Raw genomic sequence first — 11,603 nt, 5'->3', positions numbered from 1 at the left:
CCTAGATATCTAGGTACTTGTCAAAGGAATGAATTCAGTGAGCCCAAATGTTTTCTTCCTCCCATACATAGAAAAGCACTATATTCTTTAGCTTGAGATGCCTGTTTTTCTTTAGATAACAAGTAATCTTTTATTGTTCCAACCACCTGGTCTTTGTTGTAAAGCTCCTATATATCCTAGCTCCTCCCCTACCTCTTGGGAGCAGTCCCTCAGAGCCATCTGAGAGGCTGTCATCCCAGCTTGAGTCCTCCCACCAAATAAAACATAACTTTTAACTTTTAGGCTGTGTGTTTATTTCAGTTGACAGTTTTGGCAACCACGAAGGGACTCAGAGCAGACTTCTCTCCTTTGCCTGAACTCTATGAGGAACCGGAGTCTTGGTACCAGCAGAAACCCTTTGTGCCCATCCGCCTCCTCGTGGAGTCCAGACGAATTTGGGTGAGTCTTTCCTGGTTCTCAGATCTCCCATATTGGTTGATGATCCTGAGTTTTATTTGGTGGTGAATCCAGGTACCTGGCCCTCCAGTTGAAACATACTGGGGGGAAATACCCACCCAGGTGGAGACATGCTGGGTGGGGCTGGTTGAAAGATACCAGGGGAATACCCACTCAGTGGAGACGTCCCAAGTGGGGCCCAGTTGAAAGATACTGGGGTCTGGACTGAGTGGTTAGGTAAGAGGCTGGTCTAATGCTTTCCTCAATTTGGCTACCTCCACTAAATTTGTTAGGATAAAAGTAAAAGTCTTATGAGAAACCTTTCAACTCCAAAAATGGGACCCTCCTACTGGCTGGTAACAGCTTTCTCAGGTGACTGAGAAACTTGCAGGAGTGGTAGAAGCAAAGACCTCATGCCATGCAGTTGTCCCTGCTGGAAAACCTAGTACCAATTTTATTCTGACAACCCGACCTTAAAATGGGGAATAGAACTTTCAAAACAGAAGAAAAAGAAATGACAGATTGCCAGCCTCCAACTAATAACCCAGCCAGGTTTATTTACATACAAAACTTACAACTTTAATTGGGAATTTAAAAAACAATCTCACTCTGAAAGTAACTAGCCAGGCCTGATAAAACTTTTTTTGGAATTCTGACCTTATAAAAACAAAAGCCCCTTTAGGGGGAACTTGGATTTTTCTTCCTGTGTCCTTGAAATGTAGATGTTTTGTCTTTCTCTGGGTGTTTCATGTGTGTGTATGTATGCATATGTTTCCTTTTTTTTAAAGGAAAACTTGGACTCTGCCATGCAAAGAGTACAAGTATTGTGTGCATGTGGCGGCCAAGCAAATAAATTGGGATTCTCGGCGGTTCTTTGATTGTACCAATTCTCAGGCATTTTGCCATTTTGACCTTTGTTGCATCAGCCTGGGCCACAAAGGCCTTTATCTTTTGGGGAGTAAACTTTTGAATTTTATTTAGGCAACATCCCCACTCCAATGTGGAAAAGCCTCTTCATCTTATTGGTTTAAAATCACTATACATATATATTAATTGATGGCCATATGATGGCTCCTTTAATTTGGAAAAACTTCTAAATTGGTGAAAGTTAAGAGAGCTCTCATTATAAACAGTTGTTTTATTGGTACCTATTAAAATCAATCAAGTTTAAAGGTAGAAAAATATATCTAATGGTTAACCTAAGAACTTAGTTTAAAAGAGGGAAAAGACTGGTTTGGAAAGCTACATTTGTGTTTTCTCTTTTTCTTCAATGGGTTTTAGAGATGCTAATAAAATCATTAGAATAATTAATGTTAATTAGGTTGAGTAACTGAAAAAAGAAATGTAAAAATGTCAAAAGAGTTTTTCTTAACCATAATAAGGGATTTATCCCAATTGGATAAATATTTTCTAGATGGCTATTTTGAATGGGATAAATAAAATGGACATTTTTGGATTTAGATACAAGGTTTTGATACTACACTAAGTAAAGTTAAAAGAAAAAAAAAAAGGCAAAAGGGATCACCTACTGGTTCCCAACATTAAAGTTCAAACAAGTCTGCTTTATTTACCCCAGTTTAAAATGTATATACTTATAGGGCTAGAAAAAAATATATATATAGACTGAGATGCTTGATCAATGATTGGGGCAACAGATCAACTAATCAAATGAAAATTTTACAAAGGCCTAAGTACTTTGGCTCAAAATTGGTGATCCCAGAGACTTTTATATAAAATTAGATAAAGTGGACAAGAAATTAACAAAAGAAAAAGGCTCCTGGAACCCCTTCTAGCAATAAGAATTATTTATTAAACCTAATAAATATTAAAATTAAAGGTATAAGAGTTAATAAAATTGAGATAAAAGTTTTTAAAATTGGTATATTTAAGTGGGCTTTATATAAATCTCTTTTGCTTAATTATGTTGTGGGATAGATATGTTTCCATGGGAAAACGATTCCCCTTCTTGGTATTATAAATCTGGGCACATATCTGTCCCTCAGAAAACATTAAACAAACTAAAGGAAGACAATAGAGTTGCCTGAGCCATCCAATATAAAGTAAAACTAAAAACTAATATTCAGGGGCTAAAAAAAATAAGAGATTTACCCTGGGTTTAACTTATAACTCAAGGAAAACAGATGTTACTAAATGCCTTCTGCAAGCTTTTGAAGACAAGATAAAGTAAACCTTAAAGTTTTAAAACATGGAATTCTTTGTTTACAGCTCTTCTCACTGATACAGAAAAGCAAATTAAGAAGATACTATTGGGCCTGGGTGACCGACCAATTCTTTGGGGAACTGGAAGCGTGTGTCTTTGTCTTGCAGATCAGAAATGTAAATACAGCAAACAATGACCTAGGACTGAGCCTAATTAGCTCAACAAGATAAACTTAAGGCCAAAGAAATTTTTGACATTTTAAAACTCAGAACTCTGACAGGTCCTTCAGACTTTGTCAAGAAATCTTAATTGTCTTTTTCATGAATAGTAAGCCTTAGTGATTTGAGCATGCAAATTCAGCTTACTCCAATTGTTATTTATAAGCAGTAAATTTATATTGTAATACCTAACTCTTAAGTAAGATTTAAAGTGAAGCTATGAGATCTCTAGCTTTTGTCTGTTTATAAGTCTGTGTGCACATTATGGATATGAGATATTTCTACTGCTTAAAAAAAAAAGTCAAAGAGCTCTACTTAATTGACATAAAAATAAGAGAGTACAAATTAAGTATTTTTAAAATAAAAACTGACCAAATTGACTGTCAGGTTCGCATGAACTGGAAAATATTTAATATTAAGTTACTGCTTGGTATTAAGTTTAGTTTAAGTTTGTTCTAATTAATAAAGACATATTTAGAGTCATCAATATTAAGTATAATACCCTTATTGTACCTAGGTTTAATGAAATTCAAATAAGATCCTGTTATACCTGTTGCATATTTGTCATAATAATAATAATAATAATAATAATAATAATAATAATAATAATAATAATAATAATAATAATAATAATAATAATAATAATATAATGTGTGATAAAATTCTAAGTAAATTAAAATGCAAATGATATGAGACCTTTTGGGTAAATTCTTTAAAAATATATTTTTAAAAATGTATGCTTAAAATCTCTAAATATTTGGTATCTTTAAATTGTAGAGTTGTGCTAAATTAAGCTAAATGATGGGAGTTTATTAAATAGCTATGCCATTTTCAGATAAAATAAGATTGAAATATTACTTAACATTTGACTTCCTCTTACAGAGAAACTAAAGGTGTTTAAAAATATTAATAAATGTTTGGCGCCACCCTGAAATATTCTCTACTATTAAGGGAAACATCTCAGTATCCTAGGAAAATAAGGTGAATGTGTAAAGGAAGATATAAGGAATGGGATTATATTTTGTTAATGGAAAATAGTAACTTTGTCCTGAAGCTGGTTACTTCTGAATGAAAGAGAAAATAAGGGACAAAATAATATGAGTATAGAAAGTTGTGGAAGGCTTGTGGAAGAGGAACCCTGAGGAAAGAGTTTTGTACATGGTTGGGATGGGCTAAGTTTAGAATAAATTTGATCAAAGTAAATGAATCTTACAAGTAACCTGGTAAAAGACTAGATTCGGTTTTCTCTCTGTTAGATGGACAAAGTTTTCTTAAAATTTTAATCTCCCTTCAGTAACAGATTGTAAACTACTTATACTCCTTAAGTGATCTGTTCTGCCTTTACCTTTGAAATATTTTCTTGTTAATGAATAAGTACTACTTTACAGTGATCTATACTTTTATCTGACCAAGTGTTTTGAAACCTTTTAACAAGCTTCCCAAATATCAATTTCTGATTAAAGTTCTTTTGATCTCCAGTTAACTTTGGGGTGCTACAGAGGGCCCCTGAAACATCCCAAAGGGAGATTTTAAAGTAGTAAGTTTCATTTGGTATGTTAAATAACATGGGAAGTATTGTCAAATGAATAACAAATCTTCCTAGGTTATATTGTATGAGAAAATATTATTAATATAGATATTATATAATTTATATGGGCTCCCTAAAATTCTGGTATATCTGAAATGTTACCAGTCATAATTCTGGTTATCTTGACCAGGTTTCTTTATTGATTACAGTGTAATGGTGTTTAACCATGCTTTTAAATCTTTTGTCATTTATAGACAGTTATTGTTTTATTCTGATGATTTTACAAAATGCTTTCTTTTCAAGGAGATTTACTGGTTTCTAATAAATTTCAAACTATAGCGCTAAACTAAACTGGGTAAGAAATTTTAAAGGTCTAATGAAAACTCTGATTTCATAACACTGCTAACAAAAGAATTAGTTACAGGGGACCGAGTAAACTGATGAATATGGTTATAATTTTTGAATTTGTCTGAAATATTACTGGCTTTAATCTGTTTCCCAGACATAAAGAAACTCTTCTCTTTAAGCTAGTTATGACTCACAGCAATTTGATGAATTATACCTATGTAAGCAGACTTGAAACAGTTATCTTTTCTCTCTATCTGATCCCTCCAGAGACTGGAAACACTTAGGTCCCCAGTGGCTCTATCAGATAAATTAAAAAGGTCATCTCCTAACAGATATAGGAGTCTCAAGGTATTTTAAGGACCTTAAAGAGAAAACAATTTACCTAAATCTGTAAGACAAAAATCTATGACAACCCCTTTATATTGCTTTCCTGGCCTAAGGAAACCTTATTAACATTTTAGCCTGAGACTTCTTATTAAAAGTTCTAACACAGCCAATTTAAAAGAGCCTATATGATCAAATAATTAGACTTAACTTATAAACAAATTAATCTTGATTTGACTATATTTGATAAAAATGAGGGAACTTTAGAGAGAAAAAGATTATATTTTAGTGGATATTAAATTCTAGTTTTGTTAATTGAGGTCTATATTTACTAAGACACTTCCCAAATCATTCCTTGCTGTTATGTTACATTGCTGCAAAGTTTAATTGAATTATTAAAAGAACACTCTAGATTTGTTTCTGAAGCTCAATAATCTATCCTTCACTAAAGTTCTAATGCCCCATGATCTGCAACCAGGGGATTATACATACTGGAACAGACATGACTTAAAGAACTGTCTCCAACCTGAATGGAAGGACCCTTTACCAGGTACTCTTAACTAGACCATGCACAGTGAAAGCTAAAGGAAATTGACTTTTGGATTAGTTTCCAGTCAGAGAGAGCCCCTGCAGTGGACTGGCCTATGGAGTACTGCTCACTTTAAAACAATGCTCAAATGAAGAAAAAGCTGCCAAGCCAGGATGAGAAGAAGATGACATCTGAGGTAGACAGCTGACCCAAGACACTGGACCAGACCTGTATACCAATTACTTTGATATTTGCTTATACCTTTGATTATGAACTAGTCCAATTGTTAGGTTTATGGTAAATAACTTATGTCCAGTACTTCTGTATTACCTTGGTGGGTTTCCCTACTCCAAGGCTGTAACTAGATAGCCCTCAGAAAATTTATTCTAAAAAGGAATGATAGTTCTGTTTAGGCCATTATTGACATTACAAGGTGGAAGACCTCACCTGGCCAATTAATAATACCTGCTCTGAGCCTGACCATAAATATAAATTTTCTTATAAGATCACTCAAACTCAATCAGAAACACAAGCAAAATTTTAACCCAAAATGTAACTTCCTAACTATTAAATCCTTACTTTTGACTTTATTAACGTTACTAACAATGTTACTTATATCCTGTCTATTTTATAAAATCATCTCCTCCATTTCCTAGTGTGTAACTAGGTCTGCAACAAGATTGATGGCTAAACACCTTGAAGAAATAGATAAAATTTATAACCAGCATAAAATAATTGTAATACTGTGATTCTAGGTATGGGAATGAGCAATGAGGGGTAAACATCTCCTGGATCATAATAGACTAGTAAGACAGGTGATCCAGAGAATTTTTAATATCAACAGGGCCTGATCCAAAACTAGCACTTTGAGTGGCATGTCAACAGATTCTTCACCTAATCTAGGAATAAGCCTTCCTAGCACCACGAGGCAAAATTGGTCACGAAATGTCTCCCAAAATATTGGTCTAATTTAGGACCAAGCATGAGCATTGTGAACAAAAATACTGCAAAGTGAATGAAAATACTGAAAACATATCAGTAAACAAAGAATGCTGAAACCAAGTCATCAGCGGCTGCTGCCACCCCCCAGTGGGGACAAGCTTGCAGCCCAGCCCCTGCAGCCACTCACAATGGTGCATTCTGACAGACTCAGAATAAGAAAGGACAGGATACTGGCCCTAGATAGCTAGGTGCTTGTCAAAGGAATGAATTCAGTGAGCCCAAATGTTTGCTTCCTTCCATACATAGAAAAACACTAAATTCTTTAACTTGAGATGCCTGATTCTCTTTAGATAACAAGTAATCTTATTGTTCCAACTACCTGGTCTTTGTTGTAAAGCTCCTATATATCCTAGCTCCTCCCCTGCCTCTTGGGAGCAGTCCCTCAGAGCTATCTGAGAGGTTGTCATCCCAGCTTGAGTCCTCCCACCAAATAAAACAACTTTTAACTTTAAGGCTGCATGTTTATTTCAGTCGACAATAGAAATGACCTAAATGGCTGCTGTGTATTTACTGTCACAGGGCAGCGACTGTTTGAGCCCCCAGTAGGGAGGTGAGGCTGGCTCACTGCTCCCTCCCATTTCCCTCTCCTCCCCATCCAGCCCTCAAGCCTCTCTTCCCCCTTGTTTTGGGAGCAGTGCCAGATCAGCGTTTTTATTTGATGTTGCCTGATGTATCTGTTCTGTGAAGCTTTCATTTCAACTTGGAGAATGTTCAAAGTAAAGCTCACCCTGTTACAGACTTTGTTGGACCATATTTCAGACCCAGTGCATCTGTTCAGTGTGGCTTCCTTATCCTTGGTCCATAAGCTTTTATTAAGTTATATAGCAAAGATTGTACATATTTTTTCCGCTAATATGTTTGGGATCTTTTCCCTCCCTTTTTTCCCCACTCCTGTTTTTTGTTTATATTTTCATCACAGGGGAGGAATGCCGATGGGCCCAGAGGGAATTGGAATACAACTTACTCTTTCCTTATCTTTGTTTAAAACAGAAAAGACAGGGTCACATTAATTTCAATTTAGTGCAGAGACTAGATGTCAGTCAGGATTCTGCTAATTTTCAATTTTCATTCAGTTTATTGGGTTTGTTTGATATGATAATTCTCAACACCGACTTCCCCAACCCCTCCAGGAAATTTGCCTTTCAATAGCACAGCTCACACGGAAGGGGAGAGAGATAAGGGAAACTGGATAATTTTGAAAAGGAAAACAGACTTAAAGCCTTAAACCCTAACAATGAAAACGTTCCCTCAAACCTGTTCAGTCATTTGAAATATGATTTTAAAATAGATGTAAAAGTACTATGCCATCCGGAGGGAAAACACACCTCTTCCCTTGGGGCCCTGGTTCCTGCATTTGACTTGATTGGTTAACCTGTCACTAAAGTCACAATTACTCAATGTTGCCTGATACTAGGTTCTTGCCTCAGGTAGGAAAGAATTTAAGGGTGAGGCACAGTAAAGTGAAAGCAGGTTGATTTAGAGAAATACACACTCCTTAGACAGAGTAGGGTCCATCTCACTCAGAAGGGAAAGTGACAGGAGATAGATACACACTCCATAGGCAGAAAGCAGGCCATCTCAAAAGGCCAGAGGGAGGGAGACAGGCATGTGGAGTGTTTAAAGTGAAAGTAGATACACGGTTCATAGACAGTGAGGCAATCTCAGAAGGCAAGAGATAGAGCGACCACGAGGTGTGGGATTGTTAGTTTTTAATGGGCTCAATAATTTCATATGCTAATGAGTAGGAGGATTATTCCAACTACTTTGGGGAAGGGGCAGAGATTTCCAGGAATCAGCAACCCCCCCCAACACACACACACTTTCTGGACTTTTATGGTCAGCCTCAGAGCTATCATGGGCCAGTGGCTGTGCCTTGAGGCTCAAGATTTCCTGGAAGTTGAGTCTTCTGTTATCTTGCTTCTAACCAGTTTGTCCTCAATTGCTGTGTCCTCAATTGCTGTGTCCTTCCTTCAATGGTTATGCCCTGCCTCCTCCCTGACTCACCAATGGGCTGCAACAGAAGTTGTCCTAGATCTACCCCAGTCCCCTGAGTCAAGACCTTGCTGAATCAAGTGATGGAGGGTAATGGAGAGAAACTCTGGGAAATGATTGACTATCAGAAGGTATATGGAGGGCCAGCACGCCAGCTGTCCTGACATCCACCAGCTCCACATGATGAGAAGCACTTTGTGTTTTCCAATGCAAGCAGCAAAACTCAGAGGTGGCCTGAATCCACAATTCCAATGTTGGTGTCTACTGAATTTTAAAAGCTTACCAAAATTCCCAAGGCCAAGTGCACCCCTTTCCAACATTGCTCCATCCTAAATTTCTCCATATATCAGTCAGCCAATTGGATCCACTGCTCAGCTTCAGGCCCTTGGAGAGCATTTTCCTTAGTTTCAGAGATCCCCCTGTGCCTTCCCTACATCACCCTCCCCACTACACCTGAACTATTGATCTTTTCTCTAGTCATTCTTTACTAGTTTGCTTGGGGAGAAGAATCACCAATGCCTTTGTCCCCTCCCCTACTCAACTCCTCAAGGAGCTTTACACACCAGTCTTAGAACCTGGAGAAACCTGTCTGCTCCCTTTCCAAAAGCCCTCCCCACATCATCCTTAACAATTTATTCTTGGGGACCTTTTAATTAAAGATTATAGTGGAAAGAAAACCAATGGGGCAATCAGACAGATCTGGAATTGAATCCCAGCATCATCATTAGTTCTGAGGCTTTAGACAAGTTATTTAACCTCCCTTAGTCTGTGTGGAATGGATATAACTTAATAACCTGTAGGATATCTTGAGGCACAGAGATAGTGGATGTGAAGATATTTAGTGTAGAGTCTGACTCATGGATTTATTTTATTATTATGTTATAATTGTTGCTGAATCCAAATTCATTCTGCTCACCCCATGACAGGCCAATAATTTGGGAGATGAGGTGTCTGGGCAAGTAATAATGACTTTATTTGGAAAGCTGGCAGACCAAGAGGATGGCAGACTAATGCCTTGGAAAACAAACTGCTGTAGTCAGAATATAGGTTCCTTTTATTAAAAAAAAAAAAAAAAAAAGAACAGGGGAGTGGGTGTGTTGGTTGTTGCAAACTTCTTGCTGCAGGCATTCTTTGTTCTTGCTGCTGTCCACCTGGGCCAGGTCACGGTGTCCCTGTAAACTTCCAACAAAACAAAGGGTATTCTCTGTTTTGCAACTTGCCATCTCCACTTAAGTGCAGAAGTGCTAACATCCTTAAAGGTCAGGGCCTCAAGAATAGGCTCTCCTGTGTATTTCAGGCTAAAGGCAACATTGTTTCACAAAAGGTGCAGCGCTAGCAAGACTGAGCCTAGAAAGCAGGGCACAGTCATTAAAACTAAAGGAACAGATCCAGTATAGAGTCAGAGTTGCCCTTCTCTATTACATTATTATTATGATGATTTATTATTAGTAGTATTATATCATTACTATTATAATTACCATATTATTATGTTATTATTGCTTTTATGGCACAGTGTTATTTTACTATGATTATTATTATTATACATATGAAGAAACTGAGCCCAGAGGTTCATTCATCTAATATCAAACTTATAAGTTTTGTCTAACTAAAAGCATCATGGCACATATGTACATGGCCCTATGCTAGGTGCTGGGGATGATAGGAAGATGAAGGTAGAGTTGCTTCTGCTTGGGATTCTCAATCTGGGAGGAGAGAAGCATGTGTGAGGGGAGCAGGGATGGAGAAGGTGGAGACAGAGGAGCATCTTCACCCATTCACCCTTCACCAGCACACGTGAAGGTCTTGGGAGCAGAAGGGAGGAGAGGCTAGCTTGTAAACTGGGAAAGGCAGCTGAACAGCTGTCCTATTACAGATGGATCTTGATGAAGGACCATGTGTTTACCAGGCAGAAAAGAAAGAAATGGCATTAAGAGTAGAAAAAAAAGAGAGATATACAAAAGTGTGGGGATGACTAGTGTGTGATGTATTGGGGACAAATTAGAAGTTCACTGTGATTGGAATATTGGAAGTGTAAGCAGAAGTTGCTAAAAGATAAAGCTGACACATAGTGTATTCATTATTTATTGCTGTTTAATAAGTCATCCTAAAACTTAGCTTACAGCAGCAAACATGTATTATCTCACAGCTTCTATGCACCTTTGCTCTGCATCTTGTCTCCAACAAAGCTACAATCAGGACCAAAGTCATCTGGAGGCTCTACAAGGGGTTGGTGTACTTCCCAGCTCACTCACGTGGCTGTTGGCAGGATTCAGTTCCTCACTGGCCATTGGCTCCAGACCTCCCTCACTTCCTTGCCATGTGACCTCTCCATAGGCAAGCTCACAACATGGCAGTCAGCTTCATCCAGGTGAGCAAAGCTTAAGGAGAGCATGAAACATGGGAGGGTGCCAGCCTTGTGAATCTCAAGGTCTTTTCCTAATCTTAGATGTAACATCCCATTCAATTTGCCATATTCTACTGGTTAGAAGTGGGTCGGGAAGGGAGATTACACAGAGAGTGAATAACAGAAGGAAGGAAGGGATCCCTGGGGCCACCATAGACTGCTGCCTAGCACATGCAGGCTGGGGCAAAGTATGAAGACATTTATATGCTCAACCAAGGAAGTGGTATCTTATTTTATTGGTCATGGGAAGCTACTAATCATGTTAAAGGGGTGGGGAAGGGAGGTACTTGATGCAATTACATTTACATTGTAGATTGGGTCACTCTGGCAGCAGCTGAAATGATTCCAGTGGGGGAGATTGGAGATGAGGCCAGGAGGGAGCCCGTGGGACTACTCCAGGTGGGCAATGATGGGGTTTGGCCCAAGGCAGGGAGAGAAGAGGTGGCGAGGATGGGGCAGGTAGTAGAGCATTTTGCAAGTAGAAACAACGCATGTGACTTAGTGACTGGTTGTAGGGATTAAGAAGGGAAACAGGTCAAACCTAACTCCATATCCAGGGACTCTATGAGCAGGAAACACTTAAGGATAAGCAGTTCTGGGGCAGAACTGAGCCAGAGGTATTGGGATCTGGACTAAGCTAATGGCAAACTAGAACTGGAACT

This window comes from Camelus bactrianus, chromosome 11 (genome assembly GCF_048773025.1).
Source record: "Camelus bactrianus isolate YW-2024 breed Bactrian camel chromosome 11, ASM4877302v1, whole genome shotgun sequence".
Lineage (NCBI taxonomy): Eukaryota > Metazoa > Chordata > Mammalia > Artiodactyla > Camelidae > Camelus > Camelus bactrianus.
The sequence above is the reverse complement of the archived record's forward strand: the minus strand, read 5'-3'. Positions refer to the sequence as shown.